Source organism: Aulonocara stuartgranti (assembly GCF_965226115.1).
Source record: "Aulonocara stuartgranti genome assembly, chromosome: 3".
In the NCBI taxonomy this organism is placed as follows: domain Eukaryota; kingdom Metazoa; phylum Chordata; class Actinopteri; order Cichliformes; family Cichlidae; genus Aulonocara; species Aulonocara stuartgranti.
Window position 1 is genome coordinate 19,822,289 of NC_138941.1, and position 17,873 is coordinate 19,840,161.

The 17,873-nt window shown below is 38.2% G+C and overlaps 1 protein-coding gene and 1 long non-coding RNA gene across 2 annotated transcripts in view; one reads left to right on the forward strand and one right to left on the reverse strand.

Moving 5' to 3' along the window:
• Positions 1–17,873, reverse strand: part of LOC309700493 (uncharacterized protein) — a 2,098,293-nt gene that overhangs the window by 1,533,079 nt on the left and 547,341 nt on the right. The gene's annotated exons all lie outside the window — the stretch shown is intronic.
• LOC309701471 lies at positions 8,467–9,646 on the forward strand. Its single transcript, XR_014275003.1, has 3 exons — positions 8,467–8,968; positions 9,085–9,188; positions 9,293–9,646. It is a non-coding gene; the product is annotated as an uncharacterized lncRNA (long non-coding RNA).

Here is a 17,873-nt window from a genome sequence, read left to right on the forward strand (position 1 = left end):
TTCAAATACATTTTCTAAAGACTAACAGAAACACTTAAAGGTGTGTAAAAATGCCAAAAAAGCAGAAAAAGTCACAAGCTGCAAAACAACGCTGGAAGAAGTTCCATGAGTTTCAAAAAGTACCAACATGTGAACAAGCTGAGTGTGATTTTCCTCAGAGCTCTGCAGAAGACTTTGTGTCTGCAAAGACCAATGCTGATGGTGTCAAACAGGCAGGTCAACATGTTCCTGCACATGTACAACAGATATCCTATGCAGATGCTGTGAAGACTGGATTGCAGCATGAATTTAATGAACATCTGGTAAACCACAGAGACCAACATGAGGTTTCAAGTGCCCCACAGGTGGGTTATGCTGATATTGTGAAAAGAGGCCGTCACAGTGATGTGGCAGGACCATCTCATGCAGAAAAAGTGAACTTTGAAAACCAGCCCTCTGTAACACATGTCTGTGCATCTCACAGCCAGGCACATCCTAAATATGGAGACTCCAGAAACAAGCAGTGCACATGTAACTCACTCACATTTCTTGGATTCCTTCATGAGAATGAAAACATGTCTACAGTTGACCTTAATCTGGTCTTGGATAAAGGTGATGTGATGTACAAAGAGGCCAAGAAAAGATTTCCTAAAAATATTCATTTGGCAACCGATGAGCTGCCAGACAAAGTTGATGCTCGCAGGTCTATGTATCATATCAACATGACACAGCTTTCCCGGTATGGGACATTTGAAGAACCTTTAGAAGAAGCAGTAGATACCTTTCTCAGCTTAGAAGCAGGACTGAGCTGCCTGTTGTCAGATGTGCAGTATGCCTTACTGATTATGAGTGGATTGTGTATTGCAGTGTTCAGATCCACATCAGGCAAATATGGGTTCTTTGACCCACACCCCAGAACACCCAGTGGTCTTCCTCTAGCACTATGGTCACGTAATCGTGGTACAGCTGTGATGCTGAAATTCACACTCCTCAGTGACATGATTAAGAGGCTCCAAGATTCTTATGAAATGATGGAGATATCACCTTCTTGTACCTATGAACTGAAGCCTGTGCAATTCTACAGTATGAGCACAGTCAACCTGAGTGATAGTATCACAGACACAGTCTGCAGACCAACAGCTGCCACTACTGTGGCACCTACTGACTCTGATACAACTGTTGATGAAGCAAACTCCTCTACTCCAAGGAGAAACACAACCACTGATCTGACTGAGAACATCTTTTGTCAAATGTCCATTTGTACACCACTGGTGAAACAAAAAGAAGTCCACATGACTCAGTTCACATCATATGAAGATCAGAATGAACCTCCTAATATACCCACTGAAGAACTATGCAGTGAATTAAATTTGCTTCCATCAAATGATGTTTTTTCATGTCAATCAAATGCTGCAATAAACAATGTTGCTGCCTGTGACCTTTCTGATATAGTTTTACAAAAACTGAAAAAAGTTAATAAACAACAAAGGCACAAAATGAAAAGAAGATTAATGGCATCAGAGAAACCCAGAAATCAGAGAAAAGAAAACCAAAAAAGGAAAGAACGACAAAAGTATGCTTCAAATAAAGATTACAAAGAAAAGAAAAAATCTTGCACAAGCGAGGCATATAAAAACAATCCTGAAGTTAGACAGAAAAAACAACAGTATATGAAAAGATGTTACCATGCGAATGCTGAATTCAGAAAGAAAAAACAACAGTATGTTAAAAGACGTTACTGTGAGAATGCAGAATTCAGACAGAAACAACAACAGTATGTTAAAAGACGTTACTGTGAGAATGCAGAATTCAGACAGAAACAACAACAGTATGTTAAAAGACGTTACTGTGAGAATGCAGCAGAATTCAGACAGAAACAACAACAGTATGTTAAAAGACGTTACTGTGAGAATGCAGAATTCAGACAGAAACAACAACAGTATGTTAAAAGACGTTACTGTGAGAATGCAGAATTCAGACAGAAACAACAACAGTATGTTAAAAGACGTTACTGTGAGAATGCTAAAGTTAGACAAAAACAAAAACAATATATAAAAAGACGTTACTATGAGAATACTGATTTCAGAGAGGAGAAAAAAAGCTACATCACTAAAAGGTATCGAGAAAACTTTGAATTCAGAGAGAGACAGAGACAACTGATGAAACAACTAATGCGAGACAGGTATCAAAGTAATCTTGCATTCAGGATTATGCACAACATGAGATGTGCCATGAAAATAAAAAGGAAATACAGATGGGTGAACAGACAAACCCAAGAGAGTGACAACAGTGTGATCAACGAGGCCATATCTGTGTTCAAATCACAAATCAAAGCTGGACCATCATACCCATGTACTGTCTGTTTCAAGGCTTCATTTCCAAACCAAGTGCGACCCTGCACAAGGTCAAAGTATGTCAAAAACCCACATGTGGTTGCAACATGTTTGACTGGAAGATTTGTTCATGTTTGTGATGAAAACTGCAGAAATGAGCAGTGCAATGTTCCCGATGAGAGAAAGAGAGAGTGGATTTGTCACACCTGCCACGATCATCTTAAAAATGGATCCATGCCAGCACTTGCTGTTGCCAATAAACTGGATCTTGCTGATACTCCACCTGAACTGTCTGATCTCAACATACTGGAGAGACATCTCATAGCCAAGTGCATACCATTTGCCAAGATCATTCCTCTTCCCAAAGGCAGACAAAGAGCAATTAGAGGAAATGTGGTCTGTGTCCCATCCGAGGTACAGGAAACTGTTGAAGCATTGCCTCGATTGAGAATTAATTCTCAGGTCATGAGAATAAAACTGAAGAGACGCTTGTCTTACAAAGGTCATCAGCTGTTTCAGACTGTAAGCTGGTCTAAACTTGTGCAAGCACTGCATAAACTCAAGCAGATTCACCCACAGTATAAGGATGTGAGCATCAGAGATGATGCTGAGCTGTGTGATCCAACACTTCCTGATGAAGATGATGATGATGATGATGATGATGATGATGATGATGATGATGATGAAAACATGAATGAGGACGATTATGATGAGGCTGATTTAATGGAAATTGACAGCTGTGAGAAAAATGCACTGAGTGAAGCACAAAATAAAAATGAACAGGACATTGACACGTTACCCTGTGATGGTGAACAATCGCATGAACAGATGAGAGATGATTCAGAGCAAGCAGATGGACTGACTAATGGTGGTTTTGCACTCGAGTCCTGTTTGCAGCCCCCTGATGTGGCTGAGGAGATATTATGTTTCAGTGAAGGAATCTACTCTGTTGCTCCTGCAGAGAGAAACAATCCAATAAGTTTTTTCAAAACACCTAAACTGGAGGCCATGGCCTTCCCTGTGCAGTTTCCTACAGGCCAAAACACACTTGATGAAAGAAGGCTGATCAAAGTATCCCCCAGTGGGTATTTCAAATCAAGACTTTTCTGCATTGATGATCGTTTTGCCAAAGACACAAACTATTTGTTCTTTGCACAGTTTGTGACTGAAATACACTTGGCTACATCCAGCATGACAGTACAGTTAAGGAAGGCAAAGCCTCTGACCAGAGATGGTAGAAAAATAACCTCAGGCATGTTACAAGATAAACATGAGGTGGAGAAACTGGTGCGAAATAAAGATGCAGTGAGATTCATGCAGCCTCTGAGAGGAACCCCAGCCTATTGGGAGAAAACAACAAGAGATCTTTTTGCCATGATCAGACAGTTGGGAACTCCCACGTTCTTTTGCACATTTTCAGCTGCTGAAATGCGCTGGCCTGAAGTGATCGAGGCAATAACAAGGCAGCAAGGTGAACAAGTGAATTTTGAAGGACTCGACTGGTCAGCAAAGTGTGACATCCTGAGAAGCAATCCTGTCACAACAATGCGCATGTTTGACAAGAGAGTTGAAGCATTATTCAGAGATTTACTCTTATCTCCCGCAGAGCCACTTGGCAAAGTCATTGACTACTTTTACAGAGTTGAGTTTCAGCACAGAGGAAGCCCACACATACACTGCCTCCTGTGGGTAGAAGGTGCTCCTGTGTTTGAGGAGGATGATGAGCAAACTGTTCTTGATTTTATAAACAAATACATCACAGCTCAGCTGCCTGATCCACATAAACAACCTGAACTGTACAAAAAAGTAACAGAAGTGCAAAAACACAGTAAGAACCACACAAAGACGTGCTTTAGGAGTTTAAGCTCCGGGTGCCGTTTTGGTTTTCCCAAACCACCCTGCAATGAGACAATGATCACAAGACCCAGTGAGGATGATGCACTGGAAGTAGAAACGGCAAAGAACAAGCTCAGACCACTGAACCAGCTGCTGAATGAACCTGAAACTGCTTCCATGAGTTTAGAGCAGCTCTTGGAAAGATGCAAGTTGACACATGCAGAATATGAGAGATACCTGAATAAAATGAACATGAGGAGTACGATCATACTAAAGCGTGATCCAAAAGACTCTTGGATAAACGGCTATAATCCACATCTGCTTGAAGCCTGGAACAGTAATATTGACATAAGCTTTGTTTTAGATGCTTTTGGTGCTGCAAATTATTTAATGAAATATATATCAAAAAAAGAGGGCGGGCTATCTGAGTACCTGAAAACTGTCATTGAGAACTCCCATAAAGACAGTGTAAATGAGTGCGATGAAATGAGAGCCGTCATGCAGGCATATTCAAAGAAGCGAGAGATCAGTGCACAGGAGTGTGTTGCTCGTGCATGTGGTCTTCACATGAAGCAATGCTCACGTGCTGTAATATTCATTCCAACTGATGATAATCCTGTGAAAATGAGTCGTCCCCTGTCAGTTCTGGACAACACAACACCTGAGTCTTCCAATGTTTGGATGACATCTTTGAATGACAAATACAAAGCCAGACCTGAAACACCAGAGTATGAGGAGATGTGCATGGCAGACTTTGCTGCTACTTGCAGGATTGTCTATGGCCAACAGAAAAAAGGTAAAGATGTTTTGCCCCTTCTCAATGAGATGGGGTTTGTGCAAAGGCGCAAAAACAATAAGCCTGCTATCATCAGATTTCACCGCTGCTCACAAGAAAAACATCCAGAGCAATATTACGGAAGACTGCTTAAACTGTACCTTCCTCATCGTTCAGACCACGAACTGAAAACACCATCGTTGCCAACCTATCAGGCTTTCTATGGTGCTGGCTGTGTACAGCTGCCAGGTACTGACCGTCTTGAGTACGTGCAACACATTGTCAAAAGAAACAGAGAAAAATATGAGAAAAACAGTGAGGAGATCGAGAGCGCTGTTGAGGAATATGAGCAGAACAGAGGTGTGACTGACGAATGGTGTAATCTGGCACCTGAATCAGATCTCGTAAGGTTGCCACTTGTTGAACAAGAAAGAGAGCGAGACAATGAAAATGAACAGGAAGATGTGCCCGACTACAGCCGTCAGGCTGATGCTTCAACAGAAGTCAGAGCCATCAGGGAACCCCCTGCTATTGATCCCACATTGTTACGTCAGATGTTTCAGAATCTGAACAAGAAGCAAGCCTGCATATTTTATGCAGTTAGAGACTGGTGCATTAAAAGAGTCTGTGCTCTAAATCCAGAGCAGTTTTTCTTTTATATTAATGGTGGTGCTGGAACAGGAAAATCACATCTTATCAAATGCATCTACTCAGAAGCATCTAAGATACTGAGCAAAGTGCCCAGATATGCAGACGACGTTGACATATCAAAACCCACTGTCCTGTTAACTGCTTTCACTGGGACTGCAGCTTTTAACATTTCTGGAACAACACTGCATTCTCTTCTCAAGCTGCCTAGAAGCTTAAAACCTCCCATTCAGGGACTTGGCAATCAGCTGGATGAAGTCAGATCAGAACTTTTGAATGCTGAAATAATCGTCATTGACGAAGTGTCTATGGTGTCAAGACATCTGTTTGCATATGTAGATGCAAGACTCAAACAGATCAAAGGGACTCGGAGACCCTTTGGAGGCATGTCAGTCATTGCTGTCGGAGACTTCTATCAGCTACCCCCAGTGCGACAGTCTAAACCTCTCTGTGTGCACGACCCGTCTGAGATCGACCTGTGGCGGGAGCATTTTCAGATGATCACTCTGACTGAGATTATGCGTCAGAAAGATGATGTTGTCTTTGCAGAGATGCTGAACAGAATTCGTGTGAAAGGAAAGTTGGATGAGCTTTGCGAAGCAGATAGAAATTTGTTGTCACAGGCCATAACTGAACCAGCCCTTTGTCCAACTGATGCGTTGCACATTTTTGCAACTAATAAAGAAGTGGATGCACACAACTCTGCAACACTGGCTCTGCTCCACACTCATATCATTGACATCCATGCAGATGATTATAGAAAAGATCCTAGAACTGGCAGAATGGCACTTCAAGACAGACCATTGAAAGGAGGTAAAAACGAGTTACCAGACACACTGAAAGTTGCAGAAGGAGCTCGTGTCATGCTCACCAGAAACATTGACATACAAAATGGTTTGGTTAATGGAGCTTTTGGAATACTACTTAGAGTAGTTCACTCTGAAAACGACCAACACATCATCAAGCTTGGACTTAAAATGGATAATGAGACATCTGGAAAGAATAACCGCACACCAGCAGACGACATGGTGTACATTGAGAGAGCAGAGGAGAATCTGAAGCAGAAAGGAGTGGTACGAAGACAGTTCCCAGTGAAGCTGGCCTTTGCATGTACAATACATAAGGTACAGGGTATGACAACTACATCAGCTGTTGTCTCTCTTAAGAGCATTTTTGAGCCCGGCATGGCCTACGTAGCTGTCAGTAGAGTGACGTCTCTCAGTGGACTGTATCTTCTTGATATGGAAGAGAAAAAAATATTCACCAACCCAGAAATCACTGCAGCGCTTGAGAACATGAGACAAGCCAACCTTGATGACATGATGCCTCTTCTACACGTGAGGCAAACACTGAGCAGGTCAGAGGTTTTCACCATTGTTCATCATAATACAGAGGGACTGCCAGCTCACATTAATGACATCAAAAGTCACCATGAATTGTGTCTAGCAGATGTTTTGTGCCTAACAGAAACACACCTGCGGGGCTCTTTTGTCGCAGAGAGTCTCCACTTGGAAAATTACAATTTGTTCAAACGCAACAGACACCTGTCCTACACAAACTTTCCCCAGATGGCAAACAGAAGTGGTGGTGGAGTTGCTGTTTATGTGAAAAGTGACATTCAAGTGCATGAAAAACAGTACATCCATAATGTAACTGACCTTGAATTTCTGGCTTTAAAGGTTGAAGCACCAGTCAGTGCTCTGATTGCAGTTGTATACAGACCTCCAGACTACACTCTGAGGCCATTCCTGAAAAACCTGGTAAGCCTATTAGACTCATTGGAGATCATGGACTGTCATCCCATCATAGTTTGTGGTGATTTTAATGAGAATGTTTTATCCAGTGCAAACAAACCAATCCTGGAGCTGTTTGAGTCTAGGGGATACGCACAGGTCATCACTGCCCCTACCACAGAGAAGAACACACTGCTTGACCTAATTTTCATTTCTCAGTCAGATCGATGTCTCCATTCTGGAGTCATGAAGACATACCATAGTTACCATGACCCAGTATACTGTGTATTGTCCTGTGATGATTCATGATCTAGATCTTTGAATACAGTAAGTAATATCTATATTTTTGAATGACTTAAGAAAGTAGAGCGATATTTAAAAGTTGACGCCCTGCATTGCAGTATAATGTTTGATGACAATTTTATTTATTACAGAAAATCTAAAATTCACTAACAGTAACCTATAAATGTCAGAAAAATCAAATATAGCAGTTTAAAATGAATAGTGTAGGCATATCCTCTCTGCAGCCAGGCTTCAACATCCTGCCAGGCTGCCCCAGTCTCACTGTGGCTGGGAGGGAGGGAGGGTGGACCAGAGGATTGCCCACACAAAACATAAATGTTCAACAGCTTCTTCATTGTTTCTGAGAGAACAATAATGACTAAAGGTTGCTTTTTAAAAAAACAAACAAACAAACAAACAAACAAACAAACCTAATTACAGCAATAATGACAGTTAAGCCACTTTATGTGTGCCTCTATTTTGAAATACTATTTACAAAAATATTATTATTTTGGTTTGTTATAAACTTTAAACTTTTTCAAAAGTACACAATTATATTTTTGGACAAATTTTTCTATGAAACATAAATTTTTATGAGCTTTTATCATGTTTCTGGCCAGTGCAATCATCAGGGTGGGTCTGGGTTGATAACTGCACATTTCTGGCCAGAAATGTTTCAGCAGTGTTACATATGTAGTGCATATGTTACACTTGCTTTCTGTTACCAGATGATACCCTACATTTGTATAGACATTTGATGGTGTGAGGTTGGGGAGTTGAGTGGGAGGGGGGGGGGGGGGGGGGGGAGGGTACGGTGGGAGTTGAGGGGGGGGGGGGTTCCTTTCCTGTTAGGTTTCCTTTTTTTTTTCTTTTTTTTTTTTTTAAGCAAGACACAGTCCTCCTGTGTCTTCTCCAATCTTCACATGTAAAATCCAACAATGTGAAGCACATAGCAGCCAGAAACTGTAATGCCACAGATCAGAGAAACTTCATCATCACCATCTTCATCGCCATACGATCAGAGCGTGAGACTTCACATCTGGAGCACAGGAGAGATTCTGTGATAAGTCTTCCTTCTAGCTTGTCCCACAAGCAGTCGGTGAGATTTACTAACAACAAAAAGGGTTAATGACATTATTTCCATGAAAACATGTATTCATTCTTTGTGAAGTGTTTAAATTGTGTTTTCACTTGACCTTAGGAGTGTTAGAGTGTATTGTAATGTCTGTACTCAGGTGTTTCCCTCTGTGATCCATCCCCTTCAGAGCCGAGACACTCAGGACTGAACAGACTGCACAGTTTCTGTGACTGAGCCTCCAAAACACCTTCTTTGAAACCACTCATGATAGAAGGGCTTCATATTTGCAGCAGCACTACTACAGGTATTCAGTTTATTACAGGATGTGTTTGTTTCTTAGGACCAGCTCTGAGTGCACACTACCTAACATATACACCTTTCTGTTTATTACAAACCAACTACTCTGGATCATACGGCCAGTTGGCAGGAATGTTGCTGCAGGAAAACATCCCTGGAGATCACCATCATTGTCAGACTGACTGTGCCTCCTCTGTGCAGTGTCAAGATCCTCCCTAAATGAGTGTGTAAGTTAACATTTTCATTATTTTATTCCCTTTGACAAGACAAGTATCACTGATATTTACATTTACAACTACATATGTTCCCGTTTTCTGCTCTTCTTTTAAAGTCCTCAGCTATCCTGCTTCTGTGCTGCTTGCCACACATCAAACACTGGCCGGATGACAGGGAGGATCCACTCTGAAGTCACTGGACGTGATGAGGATCATATGGGACTTCATAGTTTCACAGAAACGTTGTGCTCTGTGATTACAGGTTTTAAATGGACATAATGACTGCCTCTCTCTGATCAACAGGCTAAAGGATTGTTGTCATTGTTAGTGCTCTGTACAATGTATGCTTATTTAGTATTTCATCACAGAGCAAACCTTTATTTATTTAACATATTTTTATTTTGTTTTAATGTTGAATTAACTGTGGGGATTTTTTTAAGTGGGCACTCGGGATGTCATATGACCAGAAATGTGGTAACTGGAATTCAACGTTATGGAAGAAAAAATCTGTTAAGAACAAAACACACACAAAACCCCCCAAGAAAATTCAAATTCATTCCATGTAATCCAATCTAAAACATTTTAAACTGCTGAACAGCAACACAAACAGTGTTAAAAAACAGTGTTAACAGAATGATTATGATGATTTTGTACCAAAGTTTCAGGTCACATGGCACACCTAGTGTGTAGTGTGGGGTATCAGCTGGTAAGTATAGGTTTTTTTTTCATATTTGTGTACTTAGAGTTTAGATAGATAAAGCCTTGTGTATAATAATTAGTCATAACCACAACTCAAAGTCAGGGACTAACTAATTTTGGGACTTTGTGTCTGAGCCCAGGTTAAAACAATGTGTAAAAAAGCATTTAGTGGCATGGCTGAACAATGCTGTATTGATACTTATTTATCCATGTTCACAAAAAGGACTAATGTGTTTATTTGATTATTTGCACGTGTTAAACTGTGTCACCACCTTAGGCTTTCATTTGAGTTTACTCAAAAATCTCTATACAGTTCTCTTTTACCACTGTGTGGACTCTGTTTACATTAAAACATAAAGAAGAATGAGTAATAAAAAGATGTGTAGACAGATTAAGTAGGACGATAGAAACAGCTGTTCAGCCATGTTCTAAGAAACCAACACAATTTAAAGGTTCAGGATTGTGGTTTTAAAAGTTGAATTTTCATGTATTTCATATCTTGCTTATTATTTTTTATTTAGTTATTTAATTTAGTTATTTTTATTTATTCTACTAGTCCTTTTCAGAAAGAAGCTGTAAAATATGACTTAAGATTTTTATGTTATTTTCTATGACATACAAAACAAATTGATGTATGTAATACTATTAAACATGATATACACATGTGTATATGTCTGAAAAACATTATGCTGTATATTAAAGTTTGCATTTTCTCCAGAATTTTTGTTCATCTTTTAAGTTCATTTCAGTTAGAAGAATTTGAACTTTTAATATTCATTCAGAGATTTTCTGACTCTAAATTTTCTTTTGTCATTACTCATTTTTTTATTATTTACATTTTAAACATGTTTAGCTTTTTTCCAACTTCTTCTGTGTGAACATCAGCTTTCAAAAGTTCTGCACTTTTGTTTTCACTTTAAAAATTCTGTATTTTCCAGCTCATTCAGAATTTTTAACTTAACATTCAGCAATTAATTCATTTCAGTGCATACATTCAGATTCAAGCATTCACACTGCAGTTTCTTCAGAAAATGCACTTTCTAGTTAGTGTGAATGCTTGAAAAGCATTCACAGTATTGTTCTTCTAATCTTTATTATTATATTTTCTTATTCCGTACGTTTTTTGAAAGCCTACTCCTTCAAAACCGTTCAACTTAGAAAAACCATTCAAACACCATTAGATTCCTATTATTTTGGACATGACTGCTTCTACTTTTCTCATTTTTAACATTTATATTTTTAATTTTATTCAACTTTATTCAACAAAAATTTCCCATGTATTTCAATGGGGAGACCCTTCAAATTCTCATTCAACTTACTCATTTTTAAACTCTTACTACTTCCACATACATTGACATAGAGCCACCATTCAAACTTTAAAACGAAGACAAGACATTCAACTATTCAACTTGTATTTATCTTTTCAATATCTATTATACTTTTTCTTCAGTTCCAGTTTAAGTTTCATGATGTTTTTTCACCCGTTTCAAAATTTATAATGGGTGTGTATGGGACGGAATGTTGGGGCTAGAGTGAGGCAGCTCAACTGCTAGAGTGAGAGGAGCAAAAAAATTAATCTTAAAATCTTTTTTAAAACTGCTGCTGTGTCCGCAGCGTTTGCTCTACAGGTATGATTTTACCCTCAAAACGTAGCCATCGCTGTCCTCTTTCATCCAATGTGTTTACTATTGTACTAGGTGTTATGGTTCTTTCATAAATGTCACCAATGCACAGCCTCCTCCCTCCAACTCTTCCATAGACTCTAATGTTAAAATGGCTCAGAAGGTTCGTTTGAAAATCAGAAGAGCATGGTGTCTTTCCACTGTCACCATGTCCATATAATAAGCTCCACAGGCATGAAAACTGAGAATTAGGTAGACTAGACATTGCTGTCGCTCACGGTGAAAGAATTTTGTCAATACGACTTTTACTTTTCATTTGGGAGCGATTTGTTTGGGCCTGACTTTTCTGTTCATTTTAAGCAGCAAAAGTGAGGTGCATGTCTGTGTGCGTGTGTATGGAGCCATTGGGTGCGGTCACTATAGCAACCAGGCTCACACCTGCCTGCTTAACGAGCTCTCTCTCTCACTCTGCCAAGATTCATCTTAAACACTTCTCTTTCAACTGCTGCTGTGTCCACAGTGTTACAGCCATCATTTTACCCTCAAAACGTTGTTCTCTTTCCAACATCTTGTCTTTCAAAGCTCAGAGATGTAAACTTTTTAAACTGTGTGGATCCAAGTGGAGGGATCACATTTTAGTCATTCAGTGATTCAAAGAATATGACCTTTTAATATTCATTCAGATGTTTTCTGACTCTAAATGTTCCTTTCTCATTTCTTAGGGTTTTCTAATTTACAATTAAAACATTTTCAGCTTTTTTCCAACTTCTTCTGTCTAACCTTCAGCTTTTAGCAGTTCAGCACTTTTGTTTTCAGGTTAAATTCGGACTTTTTTTTTTATCTCATTCAAAATTTTTAACTCAAAATTCAGCAATTAATTCATTTCAGTCCATACATTCAGATTCAAGCATTCACACTGCAGTTTCTTCAGAAAATGCACTTTCTAGTTAGTGTGAATGCTTGAAAAGCATTCACAGTATTGTTCTTCTAATCTTTATTATTATATTTTATCTATTCCGTACGTTTTTTGAAAGCCTACTCCTTCAAAACCGTTCAACTTAGAAAAACCATTCAAACATCGTTAGATTCCTATTCTTTTGGACATGATTGCTTGTATTTTTCTCATTTTTAACATTTATATTTTTAATTTTATTCAACTTTATTCAACAAAAATTTCCCATGTATTTCAATGGGGAGACCCTTCAAATTCTCATTCAACTTCCTCATTTTTAAACTGTATCTACTTCAACATACGTTCACATAGAGCCACCATTCAAACTTTAAAACGAAGACAAGACATTCAACTATTCAACTTGTATTTATCTTTTCAATATCTATTATACTTTTTCTTCAGTTCCAGTTTAAGTTTCATGATGTTTTTTCACCCGTTTCAGAGTTTATAATGGGTGTGTATGGGACGGAATGTTGGGGCTAGAGTGAGGCAGCTCAACTGCTAGAGTGAGAGGAGCAAAAAAAATAATCTTAAAATCTTTTTTAAAACTGCTGCTGTGTCCGCAGCGTTTGCTCTACAGGTATGATTTTACCCTCAAAACGTAGCCATGGCTGTCCTCTTTCATCCAATGTGTTTACTATTGTACTAGGTGTTATGGTTCTTTCATAAATGTCACCAATGCACAGCCTCCTCCCTCCAACTCTTCCATAGACTCTAATGTTAAAATGGCTCAGAAGGTTCGTTTGAAAATCAGAAGAGCATGGTGTCTTTCCACTGTCACCACGTCCATATAATAAACTCCACAGACATGAAAACTGAGAATTTGGTAGACTAGACATTGCTGTCGCTCACAGTGAAAGAATTTTGTCAATACGACTTTTACTTTTCATTTGGGAACAATTTGTTTCGGCCTGACTTTTCTGTTCATTTTAAGCAGCAAAAGTGAGGCGCATGTCTGTGTACGTGTGTATGGAGCCATTGGGTGCGGTCACTATAGCAACCAGGCTCACACCTGCCTGCTTAACGAGCTCTCTCTCTCTCTCTGCCAAGATTCATCTTAAACACTTTTCTTTCAACTGCTGCTGTGTCCACAGTGTTAAAGCCATCATTTTACCCTCAAAACGTCGCCATCGTTGTTCTTTTTCCAACATCTTGTCTTTCAAAGCTCAGAGATGTAAACTTTTTAAACTGTGTGGGTCCAAGTGGAGGGATCACATTTTAGTCATTCAGTGATTCAAAGAATATGACCTTTTAATATTCTTTCAGATGTTTTCTGACTCTAAATGTTCTTTTCTCATTTCTTAGGTTTTTCTAATTTACAATTAAAACATTTTCAGTTTTTTTCCAACTCCTTCTTCTGTGTAACCTTCAGCTTTTAGCAGTTCAGCACCTTTGTTTTCAGGTTAAATTCGTTTTTTTGTTTTTGTTTTTTTTTAATCTCATTCAATATTTTTAACTCAAAATTCAGCAATTAATTCATTTCAGTGCATACATTCAGATTCAAGCATTCACACTGCAGTTTCTTCAGAAAATGCACTTTCTAGTTCTATTTTATTCTTCCGTACGTTTTTTGAAAGCCTACTCCTTCAAAACCGTTCAACTTAGAAAAACCATTCAAACATCGTTAGATTCCTATTATTTTGGACATGACTGCTTCTATTTTTCTCATTTTTAACATTTATATTTTTAATTTTATTCAACTTTATTCAACAAAAATTTCCCATGTATTTCAATGGGGAGACCCTTCAAATTCTCATTCAACTTACTCATTTTTAAACTCTTACTACTTCCACATACATTGACATAGAGCCACCATTCAAACTTTAAAACGAAGACAAGACATTCAACTATTCAACTTGTATTTATCTTTTCAATATCTATTATACTTTTTCTTCAGTTCCAGTTTAAGTTTCATGATGTTTTTTCACCCGTTTCAAAATTTATAATGGGTGTGTATGGGACGGAATGTTGGGGCTAGAGTGAGAGAGCTCAACTGCTAGAGTGAGAGGAGCAAAAAAATTAATCTTAAAATCTTTTTTAAAACTGCTGCTGTGTCCACAGCGTTTGCTCTACAGCCGCCATTTTACCCTCAAAACGTAGCCATGGCTGTCCTCTTTCATCCAATGTGTTTACTATTGTCCTAGGTGTTATGGTTCTTTCATAAATGTCACCAATGCACAGCCTCCTCCCTCCAACTCTTCCATAGACTCTAATGTTAAAATGGCTCAGAAGGTTCGTTTGAAAATCAGAAGAGCATGGTGTCTTTCCACTGTCACCACGTCCATATAATAAGCTCCACAGGCATGAAAACTGAGAATTAGGTAGACTAGACATTGCTGTCGCTCACGGTGAAAGAATTTTGTCAATACGACTTTTACTTTTCATTTGGGAACGATTTGTTTTGGCCTGACTTTTCTGTTCATTTTAAGCAGCAAAAGTGAGGCGCATGTCTGTGTACGTGTGTATGGAGCCATTGGGTGCGGTCACTATAGCAACCAGGCTCACACCTGCCTGCTTAACGAGCTCTGCCTGCCACTGTACCAAGATTCATCTTAAGCACTTCTCTTTCAACTGCTGCTGTGTCCACAGTGTCACAGCCATCATTTTACCCTCAAATTGTCGCCATTATTGTTCTCTTTCCAACACCGTATCTTTCAAAGCTCAGGCATTTAAACTTTTTAAACTGTGTGGATCAAAGTGGAGGGATCACATTTGAGTCATTCAGTGATTCAAAGAATATGACCTTTTAATATTCATTCAGATGTTTTCTGACTCTAAATGTTCTTTTCTCATTTCTTAGGGTTTTCTAATTTACATTTAAAACATTTTCAGTTTTCTGTGTAACCTTCAGCTTTTAGCAGTTCAGCACCTTTGTTTTCAGGTTAAATTCGTTTTTTTTTTTTTGTTTTTTTTAATCTCATTCAATATTTTTAACTCAAAATTCAGCAATTAATTCATTTCAGTGCATACATTCAGATTCAAGCATTCACACTGCAGTTTCTTCAGAAAATGCACTTTCTAGTTATTAGTGTGAATGCTTGAAAAGCATTCACAGTATTGTTATTCGAATCTTTATTAGTGTGAATGCTTGAAAAGCATTCACAGTATTGTTCTTCTAATCTTTATTATTAGTGTGAATGCTTGAAAAGCATTCACAGTATTGTTCTTCTAATCTTTATTATTATTAGTGTGAATGCTTGAAAAGCATTCACAGTATTGTTCTTCTAATCTTTATTAGTGTGAATGCTTGAAAAGCATTCACAGTATTGTTATTCTAATCTTTATTATTATTATATTTTATTTTTCCGTACGTTTTTTGAAAGCCTACTCCTTCAAAACCGTTCAACTTAGAAAAACCATTCAAACACCGTTAGATTCCTATTCTTTTGGACAACATTGCTTCTATTTTTCTCATTTTTAACATTTATATTTTTAATTTTATTCAACTTTATTCAACAAAAATTTATAATGTATTTCAATGGGGAGACCCTTCAAATTCTCATTCAACTTACTCATTTTTAAACTCTTACTACTTCCACATACATTGACATAGAGCCACCATTCAAACTTTAAAACGAAGACAAGACATTCAACTATTCAACTTGTATTTATCTTTTCAATATCTATTATACTTTTTCTTCAGTTCCAGTTTAAGTTTCATGATGTTTTTTCAGCCGTTTCAGAGTTTATAATGGGTGTGTATGGGACGGAATGTTGGGGCTAGAGTGAGACAGCTCAACTGCTAGAGTGAGAGGAGCAAAAAAATTAATCTTAAAATATTTTTTAAAACTGCTGCTGTGTCCACAGCGTTTGCTCTACAGCCATCATTTTACCCTCAAAACGTAGCCATGGCTGTCCTCTTTCATCCAATGTGTTTACTATTGTCCTAGGTGTTACGGTTCTTTCATAAATGTCACCAATGCACGGCCTCCTCCTTCCAACTCTTCCATAGACTCTAATGTTAAAATGGCTCAGAAGGTTGGTTTGAAAATCAGAAGAGCATGGTGTCTTTCCACTGTCACCACGTCCATATAATAAGCTCCACAGGCATGAAAACTGAGAATTAGGTAGACTAGACATTGCTGTCGCTCACGGTGAAAGAATTTTGTCAATACGACTTTTACTTTTCATTTGGGAGCGATTTGTTTCGGCCTGACTTTTCTGTTCATTTTAAGCAGCAAAAGTGAGGTGCATGTCTGTGTGTGTGTGTATGGAGCCATTGGGTGCGGTCACTATAGCAACCAGGCTCACACCTGCCTGCTTAACGAGCTCTCTCTGCCACTGTACCAAGATTCATCTTAAACACTTCTCTTTCAACTGCTGCTGTGTCCACAGTGTTAAAGCCATCATTTTACCCTCAAAACGTCGCCATCGTTGTTCTTTTTCCAACATCTTGTCTTTCAAAGCTCAGAGATGTAAACTTTTTAAACTGTGTGGGTCCAAGTGGAGGGATCACATTTTAGTCATTCAGTGATTCAAAGAATATGACCTTTTAATATTCTTTCAGATGTTTTCTGACTCTAAATGTTCTTTTCTCATTTCTTAGGTTTTTCTAATTTACAATTAAAACATTTTCAGCTTTTTTCCAACTTCTTCTTCTGTGTAACCTTCAGCTTTTAGCAGTTCAGCACCTTTGTTTTCAGGTTAAATTCGTTTTTTTTTTAATCTCATTCAATATTTTTAACTCAAAATTCAGCAATTAATTCATTTCAGTGCACACATTCAGATTCAAGCATTCACACTGCAGTTTCTTCAGAAAATGCACTTTCTAGTTATTATTATATTTTATTATTTTTCCGTACGTTTTTTGAAAGCCTACTCCTTCAAAACCGTTCAACTTAGAAAAACCATTCAAACATCGTTAGATTCCTATTCTTTTGGACAACATTGCTTCTATTTTTCTCATTTTTAACATTTATATTTTTAATTTTATTCAACTTTATTCAACAAAAATTTATAATGTATTTCAATGGGGAGACCCTTCAAATTCTCATTCAACTTACTCATTTTTAAACTCTTACTACTTCCACATACATTGACATAGAGCCACCATTCAAACTTTAAAACGAAGACAAGACATTCAACTATTCAACTTGTATTTATCTTTTCAATATCTATTATACTTTTTCTTCAGTTCCAGTTTAAGTTTCATGATGTTTTTTCACCCGTTTCAAAATTTATAATGGGTGTGTATGGGACGGAATGTTGGGGCTAGAGTGAGGCAGCTCAACTGCTAGAGTGAGAGGAGCAAAAAAATTAATCTTAAAATCTTTTTTAAAACTGCTGCTGTGTCCGCAGCGTTTGCTCTACAGGTATGATTTTACCCTCAAAACGTAGCCATCGCTGTCCTCTTTCATCCAATGTGTTTACTATTGTCCTAGGTGTTATGGTTCTTTCGTAAATGTCACCAATGCACAGCCTCCT